The sequence below is a fragment of the Pezoporus occidentalis genome, unplaced genomic scaffold (assembly GCF_034315485.1).
Source record: "Pezoporus occidentalis ecotype Australia unplaced genomic scaffold, CSIRO_AGI_Poc_V1 ctg25, whole genome shotgun sequence".
Classification (NCBI taxonomy): domain Eukaryota; kingdom Metazoa; phylum Chordata; class Aves; order Psittaciformes; family Psittacidae; genus Pezoporus; species Pezoporus occidentalis.
This window is the reverse complement of record NW_026914394.1, coordinates 6,558,484-6,582,674: the sequence shown is the minus strand read 5'-3', so window position 1 is coordinate 6,582,674 and position 24,191 is coordinate 6,558,484. Positions and strand designations below refer to the sequence as shown.

Below are 24,191 nucleotides of genomic sequence, written 5' to 3'. Positions count from 1 at the left end.
GCATCTTGGAGAATGGCGTTTTCTTTTGCGTTTCCCAGTCTGATGAGTCATTCATTGCTATGACATATCGTGTCTGCTTTTGTTAGTCACGTCATATTAGACTCAGTGAGCGAGAATGATCCTGCCTATTCCAGGCTGGCTGATTTCCTGAAAAACCTTAAATTGAGAGTGACACTGAAGTGCAAAAGAGTAATCCGAGGGAATGCAGTTAGTTTGCTTCAGATCTTATTTCTCCTCTACGTTGGACTGACATGAATGTTTTTCTTCATAACCCGCAGTTCAGAAGCAGCTGAGCTCTCTGAGATTACGCACTTTACAGAAGTGACACTATTTTATTGAATTAAGTAAACAATTTGTCACTGCTGAAACTTGGAGTTGGTAATTTATTACAAATCACAGCATTATTTTACAATAGAGGACAAGCGAATCAGATGAAATGCACCTAGCTAATTCTGAATTTCAGGATAATCGATGAAGCCTTTGTTAGATTAAAATATGATAGATTATCTAAAGCCATTCAGCTGGGCTTTGGCTGATATTTAACTATTTCTGTAACGACCTGATTCTTAATTTCAAAACCAAGCACGCGTTCCCATTAGTACTTTCAGTGAGGATGTGTCATCTTTTCGTGATGCCCAAATCCATGGAGAACGCGCTTTATTCTGTGCTGGTCATCGCAGGGTCGTGCTTTGTGCTGTGATATTGAAGGTTTCCAGCAGAACAACAAGTCATGCCAGTTATGTCTTCAAGGGAGGTACCCAGAACAAAGAAACTCCTGGGGGTTTATAGCCTTATATTCTGTGCATCTAACCATCACACACTGTTCATGTGCCTCGATGTGCCTCTTGGTCCAATGGTGAATTTTGGTCTAGGATCTCCTCATCCATTATTTGGTTCTTTTGTTGTCTTGAGGTGGCCATAAGTTTCTTCTTATCTCTCTGGTTTCTTGCTCCTTGCAAACAGATGCAATTCTTTTCTCTTCCAGTTTTACTGGTCTCAAAGCCTTCATTGATATGACTAAGCACAGGCTGTAATTTAAGTTCAGCCTTATCTAGGTGGGAGTTAGCTGCTTGCAGCCTAAGGCTCCAGCAGGTTCACCTTTCAATGCTAAGCAAATACTCATGCCAAGCAAAAGCACCCAGTCCAAAGACCTCAGTTAAAGGGATTCATCTGAGTAAAGTTAATTCACAACATCCAGCATTGCAAAAGTATTAGCATCAATGTGGTTGTAAACTTATACCTGTGACCAAAACCTTGACCTTGCTGTAATCGCCTCTTATTCCTGCTGTTTACCTGCTTTCCACCCATGAGATCTTTTTTTTGGCTAAAACAGTGGGATGTTTTAGAGTCATCATGTGCTTATACATGGTGAGAGTACCTAGACCTGCTTGAAGTGAAGCCCAGTGTGTTGCTTTTCAATTACTGAAAGCTGCATTTTGAAGTTTTAAATAAGAAACTTAAGATCTGAGTGAGATAGCAACTCTTTTCTTCCAACCACAGGAAAAAAAAGAGGAATTTTAAAGATTTAGCAGGTGATCAAAAACCTGAAGCGTGGAATATTTTAATTAACTGAAAAGGGAAAGAAAAGTTGGGAGAGAAAGAAGTCAACTGAGTGAAAGCTTTCCTTTCAAGCTATTGTAATAATAATGTCTATGTATGTCGAAATGATGAGCACATTGAAATGGGAGATAATGATTTTTTATAAAGTCAGTATTAGGTGATTGTTATTACTTCCAAAACGAGTTGATAAATGAACTGAAAGCTGGTTTTCCTTCCAAAGTGATGTTTTAACCAATCTCTTATTTTCTAATTTCAAAAGAATTGCATGGTGAATTTCCCAAGATGCCTTTTTTCCCCTGGGGCTTTTGCATTTTTGCCATGTACATTCCTGGGTCAGTATAGCCTTCCCTTCTGTTAGGAGGGCAAGCCATGCTGGCCAATAGTCGAAGGCAGTTTGTACAATCTAAACCAAGCTTCTAAGTGTAGGGAAGAAAAGCACTACTCTAAATGAGAGTGAAAACATTCAATTATAAGATCTGTTTCTGAGGCTGTGGCTCCTGCTGACTTCCTAAGGGGAAGGCCCTCTTTTTCATAGAGAGGTTTTTCCTCCGTCCCTTTAACCCGTTGGCAGTAGGAGTTGCATTTCTTTCTGTGAGAGCATCCCCTCTTGGCAGTGGATGTGCTTGGGATACTTATGTGATTAATGATCCTTGTTAAGGGCATGTTACCAGGGGAGAGCTCAATTCATCTCATTTCACTGGAGCATTATGTACCATGTATTGTCATCAGCGAAGATACGGTCTTCTGCAGTTACAGTAGGTAAATTCAGTCTATCAGCATAGGGGTGATGGGTCCTCCTTTGGCTTCCTCCAAATGATAGGGTTGTGAAACACCCTCAACTATCTTGTCTGAGAAATAACCCACCTTGACATTGTTCTGCTCAGGTGCATGGCTTTTGGGGGAGAAGCAAGAATATCATTCCTTTGTGCTTAGGATTTTGAGGTACAAGATGAAGGTTCAGGCAGTTGTTGTGGAAGATTGAGGGAGACAAAGAAGAAAAGGTGTAACCCAGCCCTTATGTCTAGAATTACCCTTCTGTCCCTCGGCATCTTGATTAGGTGATGGTTTTCCATGTGTGCTGTCTGCCTACATCTTGATTAGGTGATGGTTTTCCATGTGTGCTGTCTGCCTACATCTTGATTAGGTGATGGTTTTCCATGTGTGCTGTCTGCCTACATCTTGATTAGGTGATGGTTTTCCATGTGTGCTGTCTGCCTACATCTTGATTAGGTGATGGTTTTCCATGTGTGCTGTCTGCCTACAGTGAATAGCAGCATTTCAGCTGCTTTTTTTCTGTGGGAGAAACATGGACTTCCCTGACTACTAAAAGGTATTCCCCAAGCACTTTATTTAATATCGCCATGGTCACAACTGTAGGAAATGCACTGGAATAGGGAAAGAAAACAAAGTTGACTGTGAAGTCCCCAACGTCTGTTGATGGAAGGGCAGCTCTGTTCTGGGAATGAGGTCCTGCTGCCACCACTGTTAGGGCCAGTCACTGCGGGGCTTTGCAGCACCTTTTGTTCAGCCAGAGAGTGTAGAAGGGAAGTGGAAATGTGTAAGCCATTCATGTCCCATGGATGGATGTGGATCACTTCTCTCTTCCTGACTGGTCCAGGGATCCACAAGGTGAGGAAGGAAATGGCAAAGACTGGTTGCTTGTGGCAGACACATGGCATGGTGTCTGACTGCTGCTCCTTAGCCCCATGCCCATACATTGCTGCTTCTGCTCATGGGGAAACAGAGGGAAGCTCCTATGTGTGTTCTGGGATAGGCAGCAAATGGGATGATAACTCTTTCAAGGTAACTTTTCCAGCAGTTTTACAGTTCTGCTACATCCCAGTTGCAGAATTCACAACTTTCTGAACCAGAGCATAGATGTAACAAGAACTCGCTTGCAGCTTCTCTTTCTGCAGAGCTTACAGCATCACTGGGCTCTTCAAGGGAGTTACTTGCTTAGTGAGTGGTTTGTGCATCAGGTTAGCAAATAATGGGATGCATTTGTTAAGACAGCTAATGGGTTGCATGGCTTCTTGATGGCATTGCTTGTCACATGATAGACATGACTGACATCCTTCTGTCACAGTGCATCCCAGCCCTGGTCACTTTTAGGTTTCTGCCCCTTGTAGTTCAGCTAGCACCATGAGCTGCAGCTCAGGAAAAACAATCTGTGAACTGTTCTAGTTGAGATATTGCCTAAAGTTGCTTTGGAAAATGGTTGTTAGTCACCTCTGTCACTTCCATGCTTCTCAAAATGGTGTTTCCTGTCCAACTTCTCACTTTGTCAGACAGCAGTAATTAGGGTTTAGCGTGCAGAATTTAAGCCAGAAAGGACTTGCTGTGCAGAAGATGTACTTGGGCACTAGGGAGTAAACTTAGCAGCATTTAGTTGTAAATATTTTATCACTTTATCTGTGAGATTATGACCATGATGCACAATGGGAGTTGGAGATGTGACTGAAGATGAAAATGTGGCTGGCTGCAGAGGGTGTTCGTGTGCTGAAATGTACTTGTCGCCCTATTGGAGCCCATATTCACCAAACCCTTAAACCTGGAAAATTAAGGGAAAGTTGTAATCGTTCATTAGTTCAGGGAGGGAATTTCTCACCAGAAAGACCCAACACTGGACCTAGCATGGTTTTTGCCTGTCTCTCCCTTTTCTAAGTCCTAGGTCTTCAAGTAGGAAGAGATGCCTTTGGTGTACCAAATGTAGGGAGGAGGAATCACTGGGATTGCAATGGCTTTGGCACATTTGGCCTGAGGATGAGCAGATGGCAGCCAACCCTACATCCCTTGCATGATCTGTGAGCTGTTTATTCTGTGTGCGTTGTCAGGAGCAGATCCAAGGGAACAGTGCTTAAGAAATAACTCTCTAACAGTCATTTTCAAGGAGCAGATGCAGAAATTGTTTTCCAGACCTGGGCTCACACAAGGCATCAATGCTTTCGGTTGTTTCTGTGAAGTGCTTGGTCTGTCTTACAGCACCAGAGAGGAATCACTGCTTGCCAAAGCCTGTGCTGTGTTTGGGGTGCAAATTCTCTGCTAGGTAACTCCAGTGTTATTTAAAGAGCTGTGTAAAAGCAAAGGATTATGTATATGGATTTCAGCATGCTTGTACTGGGAGCTTTAGTTTGGATAAGTCTCTAATTAAAGCCAAAGCATGAAAGCACTCCTTCAGTAAGATATTGCACTGTTAATTCTGTTACTTGTTCAGCTGCATGAGAGGAATGATAGATTGAGCCACCAGATAGTTTATACTTATGGCATATGGGTTGTTTGTTTTTTGCAGCCGAGCAGAGTGACAGCTCCGGGCTTGCCACTGTGCTGAGTATTATAGATTGCATTTACTGTTCCTCCATCATTCCCTATTTGCATGGACATCTTAGTGCCTCTGGACCTTTGCACAATTATCTCTCAGGGTTATTAATCAAGTCCCAAAACATGAACACATCCAATCAAGTTAATTGAAAGAGATGAGTTTTATTAAAAAGAAAACCTAGCAAGGCCTGTAGCCTGTATAATAAAGTTGTTTTGTAGAATCTCTACATGTGAATGCAGAAGAAAAATGTCTTATGTGTGATACAAACCAACTGGAGCAAAACCAGCTGTATTTGGCCTAACCTGTGGCCTTCCAGGAAATAGCAAGGAGCACCTTGAATAGTTTAATTCCCCCCTGATTTAAAGCAGAAGTTCTGTGTACAGTACAAAGTTATGTGCTCCCATCCACAGGGCATGTTTCTAGCAGTTTTCAGGGTCATCACTTTTAATTTGTACAGTTTGTGTAAGTTCAACGTGAATGCTTGGTTGCGGTACCTGCATTAATGAGAGATAGCATCTATCTCCGAGAGTCAGGGAAAGCCAGTCAATGTATTCACCATAGATTTGCTAGTTGAAGTGTGTAGGTAATACAACTATATCTCTGCTTCTGTTTTGATTCAGAGCAGCAGTGTGGCTCTGAAGCCAGTCCTCTCCTTGTCCCCACTGACTGTGTGCTGATTCAATTCACAGCTCTGTTTTGCTGTGCACAAACTGCCCCAGGCAATGCATCCCAACCTCTAATGGAGATAAAGAATCTGAAACAGTGATAAGTCCTGAACCACACGCATGGTGGGCATGTTTGGTTGAGGGGAGCACATTAAATCTACTCCCCAGTGAATGCTTGAAATACAATGTAGATGTAGAAGCCTTAGTACCAGATTGAATCTGATGATTTACTTCTGGTGTGTGAAATTACTTGCTAATGCAGATATAGCAGTGAGACTAGAATGGCTGTGGATGTGGTAACTCAGCTGTTGTCCCCTGAAGTTTCCCAGCACACCTACAATTGTATACTGGGCCGAACTGGTGAATGATGTGCTCATCACATAATGTGCCTGTGTATGTCATTTCCATTCTTGAAGTCTTACCAAAGATAAAATCAGAGCACCACAGACTGGTTTGGGTTGAAAGGGACCTTAAAGCTCATCTAGTCCTCATCTGTTAATGTCCTGCTGCAGTGAGTTGACTATCCCAACAGTGTGGAGGAATATTACATCCAGAGGGTTTTTCTTCTCATTTTGACCACTTATTTCTGACCATTCCTTTACCTTTTAAACCACACAAATCTAAATTTTAGACCCCAATGAGATGGAACTATACCTTAAAAAAAAAAAAAAGAAAGCCCCAAACCTTTATTAAAGTTACCCTGATGTTGCTGTGTCAGCATCAGTGTGATTAACCTGCCATACAAATGTGGGTTCTATAAAATGAGCTTGCTCCAAGGCAGCTTTGATTTGCATGCTCAACACTTTCCAAGTGTTGCATTCATAAATCAGTAGTTTTTTGTGTGTGTGTGTCTGTTCTGGGTGTTTTTCCTTCACTCTCCCCTCAGTCCTGCAACCCAACACGTATATCATGGCCGTAGGAGACCTGCCCAGCATGTAGATTTAGAGAGACTGATTTATTTCTTTGGTGTAAGGAAAGACCTAGTGCCCAAGCTTCCTCAAATAAATACACAAATTATTAATAGCTTGTGGAAAAAATAATAAAGGGGGAAAAAAAAAGTAAAGGCTGAAGTGACCTGCCAATGCATTAGCAGGAAATGCAGTGTTACAGAAGGTACATGGTTCTGCCCATTGCAGCATGCTGTATGAACGTCTTGAGTTCTTACATGAGGAGCTACTAGCAAAATACATCTAAATTGCTTTTTCTTTGAAACTTTGCATGTATTCCAGAGAAGCTGAGCTGTTGCTGTTTCAAACATAGAAACTTAGAATAGTTAGGGTTGGAAAAGACCTTGAGATCATCTAGTTCCAACCCCCTGCCATGGGCAGAAACATAGCTCAAAGTCTTTCACTTCCAGATGATAGTGTTTTCTAGGGAGTGGATGCTGTAATTCTTAGCAAACGGTCCTAGCTGTCTATAGTGGGGAGTACGGCTGGATCTGCCCAAACATTGTCAATACTGAGGTCATTTGAACTGCATAAGGTTAACTGACATGTCGTGGAATGGGATTTCGTTCTTTCCTTATCGCATTGCAGTGTCCTCATTTGATGATACTGATTTATAGATTTTCAGTTCCTGCAGATAAGCTTTCCAAGCAGGGTGGTGGCATTTTAAGACATGGAAGAGGTTACTTTGGAAGAGGTGGGGGACTGATCTGAAGCAATAGTGTGTTTTCCTATCTGCTATCTGTAAGAATATAGCACCCATAAGAACAGGCAGTAGCTTCTGACTCATCTCTACTGGAAACTTAACATGAGTAAGATCTGAAGACTTAATCCTTCTTGTTATCTTTCACCTAGGAAACTCAGTTTTGTGACTGTTTTATCCCTGCCTTCTTTACACTCAGCCATTTAGAGACAACTCACAATAATACAGTCTGCAGGTGTCAGAATACGAGTGTGGGAATACTGTAAAACACTGTTGACTTGAAAACCTGTTGAGGACTATTGACTGCTTTTGGGCTTGTTTTCGTCTCCTGAAGCCACCTCATGAAGGATTTCTATGGGTGACAGTAACCTGGGTTCAAATTTCTCCTTAGAGGTGGTTAGGTGGAACATAACTATGTTTGATTTGAGCAGGTATGTAGAATGAAGGTGAAAGAGCAACAAAGATGCTAGGAAGGATTTAAGTTGTCCTGAAATTAGCAAAATTGGGCTGGGCTACACCAAAGTTACAGCAGTCTTTTTCATTGGATACTACAGGTTTGTATCATATTAAAGATTGTAATAAAAGAAGCTTAAAGTTATGTTATGAACCCAAACTGGTGCTTAGCTCAAAGCAGGATTTTGTGGGGTCCAAGTCCTGCACAGATAGTCCCAAGACTTCAAAGGCGGCTTTAAATTTAATAGATCTGAATTGGGATCTTCCCTCTAGTGCTTGAACTGCCTAAGGGATAGATGGTGAGCTTTGGGAATTGCTTGGCATTTGGTCCTGAGCCACGAGGCTTATTTTCTTCTGGCTCTTCTGAATGGGAGGATATGGGAAATACATCACGTGATACACAACTGATGGAGTAGTTGATATTGTAATATATGGGATTTGTTTTCAGCTGTGAAAGTGGATTGTGTGTAATGCAGAGTTAAACCAGTTCTGTCTGAATTCCCTCTGCAGCTGACAAGGTGTGTAATTAGAAAGAGAAGCTGGCTACGGCCAACTAGACCTGGCTGATGCCATGTGGTTGGCCTGTGAAGGGAAAATGACATTAAGGAAGGATGGGTATTAGATCTAATGTCAACTGATTAGAGCAAGGCTGGCTAAGTGCAGCGTTTGCCAGAGTAAATCAGGAAAAGGTTAAGGAAGGAAAGCAAGGCAAGAGATAAGAGGCTTGAAAGCCATTGTGTTCCTCACTTAGATCCTAGGAGATAATCCCAGGGAGTCCATCAAGATGAATGTGATGCATGGCACAGAGCTGCAGATCCCACAAGGGACCAGGCATGGAAACTGGGAGAAAAATGCCTGCAAGTACAACTTTTCATGCAGCAGATAGGGGAAGGATAATACTAATACTAATTCTAATTTCAAATGACTTCTTATATATTTATTGAATTACTTATTCTTTCATTTATAGCATTGCTTCCGAGCAGAAAGGAGAAGAGAAACTAGATAAGGGGACCTAATCGAATAAGCAGAATATGCCTCTTTATTTGTATTTCACAGAAGGTTTTCGTAGCCTTTGCTGCTTTTGCTACCTTAATTTTTCACAATGAATGTTGCAGCACAGGATCTGCAACTTTGCCTATCAATACAGAAAGGACTACATGGGTAATAGTCAAGTAGTGCCAATATTTATTACACCAAAGATAGATTTGCTTTGTTTTGTGTTGGTTTTTGTTTCTTTTCTAATATGACTCTCTTGTCTCCAGGCAAGAAACCAATTCCTCTTTGCCTTAGACACATGCGGAGTAACCTCATGTCTCGCTGGCAGGGGATTTAAAACAGCCACTATAATTTACATGATAATTGTGTCTTGTATTCTTTACTTCCCATGCAAGTTCCTCCTCGTTGGAGCTTGTTTTGTCCTTTAACAAATAGCACACTTACCTTTGACTCTGCAGGGAGCTCTTGGCAATCTCGAGTCTGGAATATAATGGGAAAATGGCTCACCTGATGATTTCAAGGGGATTACAGATTTAGGAGAAATAATCTGGTGGATGGGAAAGAGAGGAGAATTCCACCAGGAGCAGCAGAAATATTGATCCCTGTCATTATCAGCTTGTCTTGTCTTTCAGCACATCTTATTTTTGCAGTACTGCAGCGGGTGAGAGGGAAAGATGCACGTGCAACACCAGGTATCTTCTCTGTGCTCAGCAGGCTGCATGCAGTGCTTACATCCCAAGTCCAGCTTGCTCTGTGGTTTATGGCCCTGCATGGCATTTTTTCCAAGATCAGACCTGAAAATGTGCTGCAGGAATAACAACTGTTCGTGTTTATGATGTATGTTTGTACCTTACTGTGAGGGTGCTGAGGCGCTGGCACAGGGTGTCCAGAGAAGCTGTGGCTGCCCCATCCCTGGCAGTGTTCAAGGCCAGGTTGGACACAGGGGTTTGGAGCAAGCTGCTCTAGTGGAAGGTGTCCCTGCCCGTGGCAGGGGTTGGAACTGGATGAGCTTTAAAGCCCCCTCCAGCACAAATCATTCTATGATTCCAACAGAAAGACAGGCTTTGCTAAGAGCTGCAGCGCTTGTCCCAGTGGCAGAGGGGATAGATCATTCTGGCCTTAGCATAGATTCACTCTTCACCATTTGGCTTGTTCTGTTTGAAATACAAATGATAGAAATTAGTATATTAGCAGGAGACCTCAGGATGTAATTATATGTTGACTGAAATGTTTCTGATGGATGGACCTGGTGAGATGACATCTCTTATTTATGGAGAAGGGAGCACAGGTAGTTGATAGATTTGACAAGAGCACAGTGGCAAAACAAAATAACACTAAGGCAGAATGAGAATGTATTTCCTAATGGCCTCCCTAGCAGCTGTATACACTGATTTAATCTCTCCAAAGCACTTTGTTGTTTATGAGGCCTGTGGGTACAATTTTATGCCTGACTGAAGAGGTTGCTAATAGCTGCCATATTTGTGTTTAAGGACCTGCGAAGGATTAAACTAAGTATTTTAAAGCAATGAGCCATAATAAAGTAATAATATATTGAAAATAATAAACAGCTTTTTATTCAATAATTGGCTGCGAAACTGGTGAACTTTAAATGACAAAACTACTAATTATAAGTGCAATTGCTAATCATATATTCATTGGGGAATGCAAATTAAAACCATGGCACAAAGGCTCTATATGTGCCAGAGGCAACAAGTCAGGGAGCAGGACGATGGGATCCTTTAAAATGAGCACAAAACCCACAAAAAACCCTTGAGGGAAAACAAAATACTCCTGTAGGAACAAGTTGTGATGATTACACACACATGGGTTGCTTTGTCAGGAATAAAACTGAGGGAAGAAGTGTCTGTTGTTCTCAGTGCCCACGTGTGATGTCCCATGTTGGGACATTCTGTGTCTGGGTCAGAATGAAACCCTCTCCAACCCACAAGAAGCACTGGAGCACTTGAGGTCTCCTTTTCCTGTTTAAGAGTGATATTCTTCCATTTCAACCTTATTCTCTTCTCTTAAGAACTCCAGTTTGTGGGGTTCCCATCCTTCAAAGCACAGCATCATGATCAGGTTTTCCTCTCTTCTTGAATATCCTTTTTAATAGAGCAGGTCTGGTAGAAATTATCTGCATAGAGGATTAGAGGAGGAGATTCCTGACAGCCTCAGTGATGAGTTATTTTGTGCTTTTCTCACCAAAATGTGTCTGATCAGAGTTTACCGGGGTCTAGACCACACAGATTCACTGTCTCCTTTTTGCCTCAGTATGGGGCAAGATTACAGATTAGAAGGCACTGCAGGAAATCACTTTATAGACAGAGAATTTCTGGATAGGAACGTGTATTATTATTACTGAATCAAGTGTAGCTCCATGCTGATGGAAGTACACACATGGAGACGTAGGTATAGAAGCTGTAAGAGAAGCAGTCCCAGCAGAGACTGCTAAAGGATACAGAATGTCCCAGAGCTGAGACAACCGAGTCATGGACTACCTGCAATACTGCTGATAGAATAAATACTTCACGCAGATACAATAAACTTAGTCTGAACCTACCCCTCAGTACTGAAGTGCAGTTTGAGTTTTGCAGGTCAGGAAATTACTTTGAAGTCATGAAGATGCTGAGGGTAAGCCATTATCAGCATCTGCATGTTCAAGGGCAGAAGCCTTTCTCAGGCTACTTCTAAGCCAAAAGCCACCACCTCTGTGCCTGTGCCACCTGCCCATCTCCAGCTTGATAATAGATAGTGGCTGATATTATTGTTTCTAATTCCATGTTCTGCATGAAATACGTTTCCTGGACCAAAGTAATCTGTCTGGGGAAACCCTGCTGCTTGCTAAATCTGTGTATGGTTGTTTCCATGTCATCACAGCAGTTGCAGTGGTTGCATGGCTTTGATGTGGGAGGTCTTACTATGATTCTATGTGGTGTTAAAAGGAGACAGAACAAACTCCTGCTGCTGTTTCTCATTGATGGGTGCGCTGGTTCTGTTGCACCTGAATTCCTGCTGGATTCTCTGTGGGACTTGCACAGTTGGAGGTGTATGTGTCTGACAGGATGATAAATGTGGAGGCATATCTGGATCTGAGTCTCTGCTAGTAATACTTGTCCCTGGCTTCCAGCAGAAGCTGTATACATGGCTGCACAGGCATATTTCCGTTTCTTGATGAATATATAAAATATATATGTCTATTAATTTGCTCTTAGCAGCCTTCAGGTTTCTATTAATGACTTGTGGCCCTCAAGGACCTTGGAATACCAAGTTCATATAGAGGTGCCAGCGGAATACCTACAGGGCAAGCAGCAAATTACATGAATAATGCCTTCCAGGAAATCATATGGAGGAGTAGTAACAGTCCAAATGTCTTGGCTGGTCACTGGGTCAGCAGTGGCTCCTCCTCTGCAGCCCCAGGTGCAGTTTATCCTGGTTGAGCAGCCAAGGAAGACAGATCTACATGCAATGACAACACCAACCAGCTTTTGGTGTTATGAACTGAGTGTTGAGATCCCTTGAAAAACAGGTTAGGCACTTGGATACTTGCATATAAATTTTAGGTCCTTACCTTAAATATCCACTTTAGAAATCCTTCAGAGGAAAAAACATTTCCAGGCAAGACATAGTTGGAAATGATAACTTTTATTCTGCTTCCTGCAGATTCTATGTTGGTTTTGGTTTCTTATTTCCTTGGCATCACCAGGCTGGGTTACATATGATGTTGCAGCTGAAAAGGCAGTTACCAGTTGAACAGCTTCTGTACAGGTTTGGAGGAAACCCCATCTATTTTAGATGTTACTACTGAATGTTGGACAACCTTCTAGAAAACAGGGAGTCAGAAGTCAGCCTTGATGCTGGAGTTACCACATGAGCTTTTGGCACCATTTAATGCAACAGGTTATGAGATGATAGTGGAAATCTGTCTGGAAGATTCTTCCAGTGTGGCCCCAAAGGACAACCGCAGGACTATGCAGTGTGATGGCTGCTGGATTATCCTGGTTCTTCTTGGAGAGAGGAAGCTGCTGTGTTGCAGAGAGTTATTTTTTCAGGGACCACAGGAGAAACCCCATTTCTATTTTGATTTGTAATGTTACAATTTAGCCAAAACAGGAACGCGCCATTTGTTTGGCTGCAAAGCTCCTTAGTGCAGCTCCGCTACGCTGAATTGCTTGAGAAGAATTTTCAGAGCAAGAAAACCAAATGAAACAAGGAAATCTATGAACTCTGTAGCTTGTCACAAGGCAATTTATGGACGCTGAAGGGGCTGAAGTTGGTGAATAAATTATTATCACTGAAATTATTCAGCCCTGTTTAAATAATGGAAGATGTTACCGGGTTGTTGTCCCAAGTCATCTTGCATTCTTTATGCGCTGTGGTCTTCTGAGCCACTCTGGGATGTCTCACATCAAACTGAGCTGTTGGTAGAATCAATGTTTTTCAGTCTTTCCACAAAAACATCCTTTTCCTTCAGTTTGTGTGAAGGGCCTGTCACAAAGTGACATGTTATGAAGGTATCAGCACAGGTTTTAGCGACCCTGGCTCTGCTGGGCCTTCCAGATCTGCTGGAGGAACAGGTCTTTGAGTAGGGGAAAGCTCCTCTGGGTAGAGGCTGGGTTCCTGGGTGCTGGGTTGGGGCTGAGGAGTGATTCCCTGCACGGAATTGGCACTAATGCAGAGAGTCTTGCCTCTCATCACTGTTAGCATAGGTGTCAGTCCTTCAAGCTCACCTCCTGGCACAGAAGCACCCCACAGCCTGAACATGTGTAAGAACACCATGAGTGCAGTCAGGGAGATGTATCTGAGATGCCCTTGGTCATAACGTTCAGTTGTGGAAGGAGATGGGTCAGGACGAGATCTATGGATGTGCATCTCTTTCTGCACAGGACCAAGTCTTGTTCTCCAATAAACAAATGGTGGTTGGTGTGTGCAGTCAACTGAATAGTGAAGTTTCTGTGGGATCCCAGCTAGTTGAAGATGTTCAAGAGGACTCACCGAGTTCCAAAGAAGGAACAAACCTCATTTCCTGACCACCAAGGGAATTTCAGCTCAGGGCTGAAGTGATAGCAGTGAGTGGTTTGGGGTAGGACGCAGGTGATAACGCTCACACCTCATTTGCAAGCCAAGCCACCGAGCCATGTGTCTGCAATAACCACCAGGTGTGCTGACTCGTGGTGGGGGCTGGAAACCAGCCTTGTTCTATGGGCTCATGGCTGCTGCAAGACCTCAGCCCCACCTGGGCAGCCTCAGTGCTTCAGGGGGAGCTCAGCTGGGAGCAATGAGCTCGTTTGAGGAGGAAGGGGCTTTCCCAGCTCCCCCTGCTCTGGTTGTGACCAGTTTGCTTTGGGATGCTCTAGGCAGAGGAAGAACTGAGTTGCTGCTGTGAAATAGCTGGAGTGATAATAGGCTTATGTTATCCTTTATGGTTAAATCAGTTAATAGATTTGGATGCTGACAGTGGGAGCAGCCTCACCATGTAAAGAGGTACTTTTTTTGTTTTCTCTTTAATTATGTACTTTCTTGAGGTATGATGATATAGAAGTGCGTATGTCCTCTAGAGCAAGAGGAGGTGTTGTACTTATGTTGATGTAGGTGAGTTGCGGCTGTATTTGCATAGAGACTTGTATGATCACTTATTTGACAAATGTATTCATGGAAGCAGCGGTTCAGCTACTTTCTGGATTTTAAGAGTTGTATCAGTGACATTTAACTGTGTTCCTCACCCCTTTGGTTACAGCCAGGACTGGCAGTGAGTCAGAGATGACTTCTTTGTGCTCTAATGCATAAAGGTGTAGAGATGCACTTAGCTATGGTGGTGAGGAGAGCTGAGAGTTGATGCTCAAAGCCCTAAAAGTAGGGATTCAAGTTACTTTACCTCTTTGCAGTCTGTACGGCGCTGCTTTTTTACCAAGTTCCAGAACATTCCCCGTGTTTTGCATGTGTTGGGTCTCACATAATGCATTTCCTAAGGAGAATGTTTGTTCATCAGGTCTTGGGGCTTGGTGTGGGGAGTTTCTCTCTGGAGTGTTGTTTCTTTGCTCCTGCTTTTGCTTTGCATTACCTCCCCGTGGTGGTTTGCTGTTAAGAAAGTGGATATGGATATCACAGAACTGTTTCTCTGCTCCTCAGCTGTGCTGTTAGATTTTGCCATGGTTGTTTTAGTGATACCTTAACAAATTTACAGACAAAGGCAGTGGGAGTGTCACTGTCACAGAAAAGATGTGTTTAATAATCACTTGTAGAGGAAACAAAAGCAAATCCAGCGACAGCGCTGACAGTTCCCACCTTCGTTATTGCTGACAGACGGCACAAGGATAAGAGCAAGCTGGTTTACATCCAATGACACTAATATCCAACCAGTGGTGATGTCCCAAAGGAAATGTCACCAATTAGCATGAAAGCTGCTGCAGTTATCAACTTGGACAAGATTTGGCTATGGAAAGTACAAGGTTTTAAGATGAATCTATGATTCCTTGTCCCAAGTGCTTTCCTGTCCAAGCACATGTGGAGATTTGTGAGACAGCTCAAGTGAACTTCTTGGTAGGCTCCTGTGGTCTGATGAAGCCATTTATTCTGTGCCTGTCTTGCTTCCAGTGCTGGTAGCTTTGGGGAATGAGGTACCACAGTGTTATAGTGAAAACAAATAGGCTTGTGTGTGTGTATATATATGTGTGTATGTGTATATGAGGCAAGACGTAATGGAATTGCATGGGAAAAGTCCTTAAAAACAAAGGTGGAAATGCGTGATGGAGAATAGCAGGGGAAGGATTTGGCTTCCTTCATTTTGCATAAATTGCTCAATACCCTGTGTTTAATCTGAAACTGGGCAGGAAAAAATGAGGGGGAGCTACCACACCATCTGTAACTGCTGCCACGACAATTTCTGCTGCATTAAAATCCTTTCCCTGAAGCTGTGCTTTAATAAGATTCCTAGTCAGAAGTCAACCTCTGCTTGGTAATTCATTCCAAACTCTCAGAATGCATTTATTAGTGTGGAAATGGCAGAAGTGAAGTGACCACTTTTGAAGTCCATATTCAAAATGAGCCACATCTAGTGTCACTCCGAGTTAAAACCAAGGGAAGCGGAGTGCTCTAACATGCCGTGAGCGCTATCTTCTGCATTAGCAGGAGGCTGAATGAGCATTGTTTAAAATAACATTTTATTAGGTTTCCTTTAAAGTGGATACTCAGTGTGATAGATTACAGTTTTTATCTCAGATAAAGTAACTGAAATGAGAAGTGGTCCATTATAAAGGAATTTTTGGGAAGACAGGGATACGCTTTATCATGTTACAGCTTTTGCGTCACATTCAATACTACTTACGTGCTTTACTGAAATCCAGACCTCTTGCTTGGCATTTCTTTTCGGACCATACAAAAGCTTATGATTCCCAGCCTCTTACATAGTGAATATATTAATGAGCTTCTGCATATTTTATTGCTCTGTATTATTCTAAAAGCCATTAATCTGTTTTTCTTGGTTATCAGTTATGGGAAAAACATTATAGTTTTCCCCTGAATTTCACTGCTGCTATGCGATTTCAGGACTTCAAGAACGAATTTCTTTAGCTACTTGTTGGAGTCCTTAAGCTTGAGTCTTTTCCTCCTCTTTTTCCTGTTGAAAACTGTATCCAGCCAAAGACCCAGTGTGTTTTCATCTGAATACAGGAGGATAAATTCTGCTTTGGGGTACTTGCTTGTTCTTTCATTCAAGTACGTTAGACTTGTGGATGAATCTCAGGCCCTAATTATGTTTCTAATAATAGAAGCTTCTTGCTATAAATACAGAACTCATTGAAATGATGCCTGTATATTTAGGCTGCAGACGTGACTTCTGCATATTCATTAACCTCCCAGTTCTCCACTTGAGATATGGAAATGTTTGATGATTAGTGGAGGGCCTGCTCAGAGGACGCAAGGAGAAGGAGTATTTGTCATCTGTCTCAAGGGAGTAAAGCCAAACTAACATGGTGAGAGCAAGTGGCAGTGGCGTCAAGCTGTTCCTGTGTCCTCTGCCGTGGACTAGTATGGGGTGGAGCAGACCCTGCTGTAACTTCATTCTGAAGACTTCTAAAACTGGGGCCACCTCTTGAAGTCCCACATGGTGCTGAGTCAAGTAGAGCTTCTTGACTCATCTTTTATTTTCCTTAAATTGAACTGGTTTATTTGCTGAAGGGAGGAGGGAAATAGAAAATTAAGTTAGAATAGAAATTTATATCTGCTTGCTGTAAGTCATAGAAAGTTGTAATGGAAGGTGTCCCTATCCATGGCAGGGGTCTGGGACTAGGTCATCTTTCAGGTCCCTTCCAACCCAAACCATTCTAGGAGTCTATGAGTCTAAGTTACCTGGTTTCTAATTAGTTTCTGGGAAAACTTCAAGTTACACAGGGATCTGTGTGCTTCATAGGCATGTAGTAAGTACTTTTGTGCGTGTGCTACAGCCTACTCTTAGTCCCAAGAACACGATTTTACTAAGGATCACTGCTTGCACTAGTCTGAGCAGCAGTTCCCTTGTGAGTGGTAAAAATACAGATTACATACATTATGTACTGTATTTATGACAAGGCTCTCATAATATTACTTACCTGTGTTTTCTTAATGGCTTTGGTTACAACCAGAACTAAAACTTTTTTAGTTACTACCAAACCAAAACTCTTTACTCTTATGTATTTTATTTGATGCCCAGAAGAGGACATCAGTGAGTAAATAAGACCTTTCTTACCCAACAGAATGGATAACCAAACCTGTCCTTTCCATGCTGCAGAAGGAAACGTGTTGACCACAGACCAGGTTAAAACAGGATTTAAGGGATGCACAGATCCTGTGATGTCCCAGCTCTGAGGGGCCCATGTCACCCATGGGGAGCAACCGTGCTTTCACTGTGATCACAGGGCTTAATGGTGTAGGTGTGAACAAATCACATGCATATGATATGGCAAACAAACTCTCCTTTTACCCTGGCAGTTATTGATTTATATTCCCAGAGTGACAGAAAGCATTTTTATGTTTACATCCAGCAACAAGTTGTTGCCACGGCAACGTGAGCGTTGGGTACCTTTCGCATCCCACCCTCATCCCAAAGTGAAACCCAGTAGGTTCTGAAACTCTTCACAGATTATTGCAGTCGTAAATAATGTAAATGTTACTTCTTGTCTCCTTTCCTGGGGGTGGTGGAATAATTCATGTTCCAGGGAAGTAAAGTATGAATCTACTGCATCTTCAGCTGTGAACTGGGCAAAGCCCAACATTCCCTACAAAAAAGAGCTGGAGAAGCTTCATTTTTGCTCTTTGACTCTTTGCCTTCTTCCCTCTTGCTTCAAGGGGGCAAAACAACCTCCACGGAAATCCAGCTTGCTGTCGATGCTTCCTCCAATTGCATACTGCTAAATAACTTTTAAAGCCTGCAGCCTGTTTCTACTACCCATGGAGCCAATAGCAGAGTTTGCAAAGTCAAACTCAGGGCACGTGTAACATCTCTTCTGTTTGCTGGGTGCAACTTCAGTGCTTTACAGCCTTGCCAGGTGATTGTCCTTGTTTCATGGGGAATCTCCCCAAAGCCAGACACAAGGCTTCTGTCTTTAATGCTGATTTTCCAGGCCTTGGTCTCACAGCAGCTGTGGTTTATGCTGTGACTGAGAGCAGGTTGCTTTTTTTGGATATACAGACTACTGCTGCAGAGAGCCCATACCCCAGCTCTGAAGCTTGGTCTGCTGCATCCTGACCTGCTGCCATCTCTGTTGCTGCAAGAATGTATGTTTGGACTTCAGAAATGATGCTTATATTCATAGAGTCACAGAATGATTTGGGTTGGAAGGGACCTTAAAGCTCATCCAGTTCCAACCCCCTGCCATGGACAGGGACACCTTCCACTAGAGGAGGCTGCTCCAAGCCCCTGTGTCCAGCCTGGCCTTGAACACTGCCAGGGATGGGGCAGCCATGGAGTCTCTGGGCACCCTGTGCCACTTCCCCCTTGTCTTATCACTGGATTCTTCTAATGATGCTAAAATACTCATTTTCCTGGGGAAAGACAGGTATAGCTAAATGGCATACCTGAAGAACAAGATCCTGTGCTAGCACCTCTAAACTCAATTATGTGAACTTCTCCAACCAGCACTGGGGTGCATGTGGTTCCCCTTTAGATCCTCACAGCTAAGGTTTACTAACAGATGCTTTCTGCCTCAAAGAAGTGGTGCCACATCCCCAGAACCTGTTTTCTCCTGCTGTTCTGCCAGCTGCTGGTTGTTCAGGCAGGTTTGTGGAGTCCCTGTCCTTGGAGTTACTCCAAACCCTGCTAAACCCGCCCTGAGCAACCTGCTCCGGGGGACCCAGCCCTGAGCAGGGAGGATCCCCAACATCGCTGCCAGCCTCAGCAGTGCGAGGAAATAGACCCAAACCACTGGGGCCAGAACTGTATAGATTGGCTTAAGGTGAATACTCACAACTTACACAGCTGGAGCAGCCCCCTGCCATCCTGGGGTGCCCCAGAAAGGCTATTCTGCTCCCTGCCTGCCTTGCTGGAACGGGACAAACAAGAATCATGACTACTTCATCAGTGGGTCACAACCCTCAAGAAAATACCCACACTGCTGCACCTACTTGTAGTGTTGACTGATTGGAGTTACCTACCATTAGTGGATGAGCAGGTACTTAAAAAATCTCTTCTTCTTTATTTCCCTCCTCGCCATCTTGTGAGGTTTAAATATAATTAAAAGGAGATTGACTGAAAATCAAGTTTGGTTTATCTGTGGGTGACCCAGCAAACCACATCTTTTTAATTTCATGCATCAATGAGATGATACGTCATGCTTTGTACAGCACGACAGCTTGCTACATTGCATAACTCCGCATGCTGACGCAGCCAGGCATGCAAAATTACCCTGATCCTCAGACTCGGGGAACTCGAGGCAATGAACTGCTTCCTCTGTATCTTGCATTGTTCAACAAGGCCTGTTGTTCCCCATCTTCCCTCTTATTCTATACAAAGGATGAGAATGGAGTGTTTTGACAGATGTGATTGGGTAATGGTTATAAAATGTGAATGACTCCAGTGGATTGGGGTTGGACCAGCACAGTTTCCTGTGCTCAAAATCACGGGCATCTCTTTAGCCGTTAGCTTAGCTTGGGAATGACACTGGCTTATGGTGCTTCCTGCATGGACTGTGCCTTTCTTTTAGCAGTGGTACGAGTCTCTAGCTCCCACATCTCCTTGCATTGCATTTACCAGCTCTTAGGACTATTCTTGTGAGGCAGAGAGGTTGTGAGTTCAACAAACATCATGAATTTGCCTTTCTACATTTCCACACCACACAGCTCCATAAGCACCTGCCAACCATCTGGTTTCTTTTGGAGTGACATGGAGAGGGATGTTGCTGCACTTCTACTCTTCTGCATGGCTCTTGGGTTATCTCCTCTGCTTCCATCCCAGGGAAAGAAATAGTAATATTGCTCAGCAGGCACAGGGCTGCTCTGTGGGACCCTCTGCAGCCACCTCTTAAAGCCACCAGCAGCATGTTCTCGGTCTTGCTGTGTCCCAAGGGGTGAATAACTGTGAACTGCAGGGAGAATAAAAGGCTGATGCTGGGCACAGATGGATATCTCTGGAGTCAAAGACCATGGTTTGCCACACATAAGCATCCAGTGCTTTTCTTGGGGCAAAATGTTTGCTTCATATCTGACATCTGTCAGAGGCTCCTTGTGTGTAATGGGGATTCTTCAGGCATCTCTCACATGGCTACAACAATGGGAAGCCCTGAGAAACTATTCCTGATGACCACACTTGAAAGTATGGTCAATGGGGAGGATTTTCTGTGTGTCCTTTCCTGTCTGCTTGTGCTCATGAATTACCACAGCACCTGGGAGTAGCTCAGGGAAGTCTCTGGCCACAGAAAGAGGTGGCGTGTGCTTATCTGAACAGTGAAAATCAAACCAAAATGGTGCTTAGTGGCCTATTAAGAATCAAACTTGCTGTTGGGATTATTGCAATGGCTGGGATAGATTTTGGTAACGGTGACAGTGACATAGCTATTTAGCTGCAAATCAGAGTAGCCAGAATGTGGGTTTGGATGTCTCTGGGTGATGACCAAATGTTGTTGTTCTGGTTGGAAGAAGTCCCTTTGGAACAGGAGCTGCTGTCTGCTTGTGTGGTACCCAGTGTGCTGGTGCTGAGCTCCTCCAGCTCTATTTTCATGAATGCTAAAAGAAGGGAGGCTGAACTGCCTGAAACCTATTTCTCACCTTAATCCCTGTATCAGCAAATGGGCTCGAGTAAAATAATGGGAATTAGCATGTCTCAGAGAGGTAGGAGGGGACCATGACAGTTTGGAGTCCTTAGATATTGTTCTTGCTCGAGTTGCTTTGCATTTCCTCAAAGAGTACAGTGCCCTCTGGCACAACATACATCCACACTGCAGCGCAAAGTGCTGAAACTTCACATCTTAATTCTATGTGAGTGGTTTTCTCTTGAGGCTCTGGTGCCTGTGTGGAGAAGAAGCCCGAGAGCAGCACGGAGAAGGTTACACATTATGCAGGGAGATGTTGATGGCGTATTAAAACGTATCCTCACTAATGTCACTTTTGTTTGGTACAACCGTATTTGAAGTACAACCACTTTGAGGTTCAGTGAAGAAAAGCCTGTTTATTTGGAGCTGATGGAGGTACTTGAATGGAGGATAACTGGGATATAGGGCTCTGGGATAAATTACTCCACTTGTATTTTCTTTTCCTTTTAATCGGGAATGCACATAAGCCACACAGCAATATTATCATCACTTTGCACTTTCCTTAGGAAGTATCTTAATATTCTCTAATCCTCTTTGCTGCAGAATGGGAACTGAACTAAAATGGAATTACATTTTAATGTAATTCCTCATGAAACAAAAGGGGACCGTGTTCAGAAGCTGGCTAGATATATGGCACATAGGAACTAGACAAGCTGTGTAACATCATGACCGGTTTCTATGGCAACAAAAATGTCAGCTATCCTTTTGGCTGATTCTATTAATCTGTGGTAGAAGCACTGATACTGACACATTTGGAATTTATTTAAACAAGAAGGTGAAAAGATAACCTCAGCGCAGCTTATAAACAAGGGTGAAGTTAAGCCACTAACGTAATGCTATCTGACATGTATATACCAGTGTAACAGGCAAGTGAGACATATCCAAGGCAGCCACTCGGATTTTTGTCAGGGAAGTGATTAAGCCATGTATTGAGAGAAGTTACCCACTATTGTTTGGGTTTGGACAAAATTCCACCTTGCCTGCAGGGTTGCCTTGCCCAAAAATGCTGCCCCGTGTTCACCTGTGTGCGATGGAATCGGTGGCCACGTAGCAGTAAAACCACTAAGCAGGGTGTTATCTGGGCACCTGGGACATCCTAAACTAGCTGGTTTGGGGGTCTTTCCCTCCTCCCCCAGAAGCTGTTGGCTTCTCTCCTATTGTGGCTGCCTGATGGAGAAAGCTGTAGTACTCGGTGATTAAAATGCATGGACTGGCCACTGGAAAATAGGAGAAGCAAGGAAACAAACTACATTCTCTGTTTCCTGTATGTGGGTCAAATATTTTCCTAGGGATACTCAGAAATGATTGTGCTACGCTCTTTCCCTTTGGTACTTTATCCTTTATTCTCTTGTTATTGAAATAGCTAAATGTTTTCCTACTTCTCAATGTACCATGACAATACAAACTGTACGGCGATGTTGGAGCACAAAGTAACTATGGATGCAGATACTTGTCATTATGATAAAACAGCATCTTCTCATCTTTATCTTGGAATTACAGGCTCCTCAGGAAGATGCCAGTGTCTTGTTATGGAAAATGAATTTTGAGGAGTAGAAAGATATCTTTTAACTTATTCTTGAATTCTTCCTGTTTGCCAGAGGCATGGAGAAAAATTAGCTTCTTCCCAATTCTTTTGCTGGTTTTATTAAAATTCATAGTACAAAAAGTGCCATATAAAAGTGCTTGGTGTGTGACTGAGGGAAAGTAGAGCTGGGAAATGCAGAGCTGAATTTATTAGAAGATTATTAGCCGGTTGCTGTCTGGATTTTGTTTTGTTATTTAAAGAAAAGAGTAAGCCCTCAATATCTTTGTCCATTTCTTTTGAGGTTTGTAATGTACTGAAGAGGATTTAATGCAGTATTGATGTATTTCTGATGTTAAAAGAAGCTGAATTGTCACAACTGTAGCCACAAAATAGCTCCTGGAAACAGCCTTCTTATGAACTGTTGCACGACTGTTTGTTGCTGAACAAAATCAGGTTCCTACAACCTGCGGCCGTGCCTCTTGCATCCCTGTGACTGCTGGCTTTGTTAAGCGGATGTTGGTGCAAAATGGCACAAATGCAGTCTATTTTGAGCTTTTCTGGGGCTAAAAAGAGAAGTGGTGAATAATATCCGGTGTATGGCAAAGCTGGTTTCTCCTGGTTTCTAGTTGGAGCAGCAGTTATGGTAAAGACGAGTTTCTTATCAGCCTGCATATTTAATATCGTCAGTTCATGAAGTCCTGCCTCTAACTTCCATGGGAGTTTGCCAGTGTTTTAAACAGCTTCTCCTATCTTTGTAAAGTAGTAGCAGAGAAATGTAGGATGTCACTTGATATTAAAGAAAGTAAGCAGATGTCACCAAGACTGAACTTGAGCGCTTGAAATAGCATTGTTCTGTCCCTGTCTAGGGAGAGTGAGGATGGAGCGCTTCCTGAAAAACTCCCTTCCTAAATCCCAATCAGTCTGACCTCATCAAGAGCTTCTTCCAAAGATGATGGTGATGATTTTTGCATTTCTTTGCTTTCTATAGGATACTTAAACTATAGATGGGAAGGTTTCTCTGGTTCTGGTAGTAGTGAGAGTGCCTTGGGTTTCTTTCTGTCTTGGCATGCTTCTGTTGGAGGTGCTTTCTTTTGTACCTCCTCATGAAAGACCCATCTGAAGGCAAGGCTCCTGCAGACTGGGCAATGTCCAACCCCCAGGAACCTCACTAGTCTAGATCACGGGAATGTTGTGTTTATCCTGCAAAATAGAGGACAATGAACTTAAAACCTTTTCCTTGTCTAAAATAAAGGAAGCCTGTTCTTTATCCTGCATTGTTACAGCAAACCCTGGCTTTCTTCTGCAAAGAAGATGAAATCTCTTAAGATGGGAGAAGGTGAGGGAGTGGAAGTGCTTCTAATTGTTTTTCTTCCTAAGCAGGGCTGACATACCGTACGTAACAAAGATTACCAACTCTTAATTCGGGTGGAAAGTCACGCCAGAGACTATTGTGAGAAGAATGCAGTCTTTCCTTCTGAAGCCACTGACTTGGAAAACTTGCACACACAAGAAGGCTGACCTTTTGAGGAGTCACAGACATTAACTTTTGATTAAGTACTGTATTTAATTTCACTGAGCATCTAACCCTAGGGCAGGCTCTAGCTTAGTGTACTTTGAAGTCAAATGCCTGGCTGGTCCTGTCATGATCAAAACATGCTTTGAGTCCTAGGTATTAACAAGGGAAATACTTCTGGTGCAAAAGCAGCTAGATCTTGATTTAAGCCCTTCCTGTATGATTTCGAAGGTGTTAT

The 24,191-nt window shown here is 43.0% G+C and overlaps 1 protein-coding gene across 3 annotated transcripts in view; it reads left to right on the top strand.

Annotated features, from left to right (window-relative positions):
- The window catches only part of DAB1 (DAB adaptor protein 1), a 479,582-nt gene that overhangs the window by 152,136 nt on the left and 303,255 nt on the right, over positions 1-24,191 (top strand). Inside the window, exon 1 of one of the 3 annotated variants that reach the window (XM_062623137.1) lies at positions 14,105-14,121. The exons of the other annotated variants lie outside the window; for them this stretch is intronic. The gene's annotated coding sequence lies outside the window, so the exon portion shown is untranslated. Of the gene's footprint in view, positions 1-14,104; positions 14,122-24,191 lie in introns of those variants that run through there. 3 annotated transcript variants of the gene reach the window in all.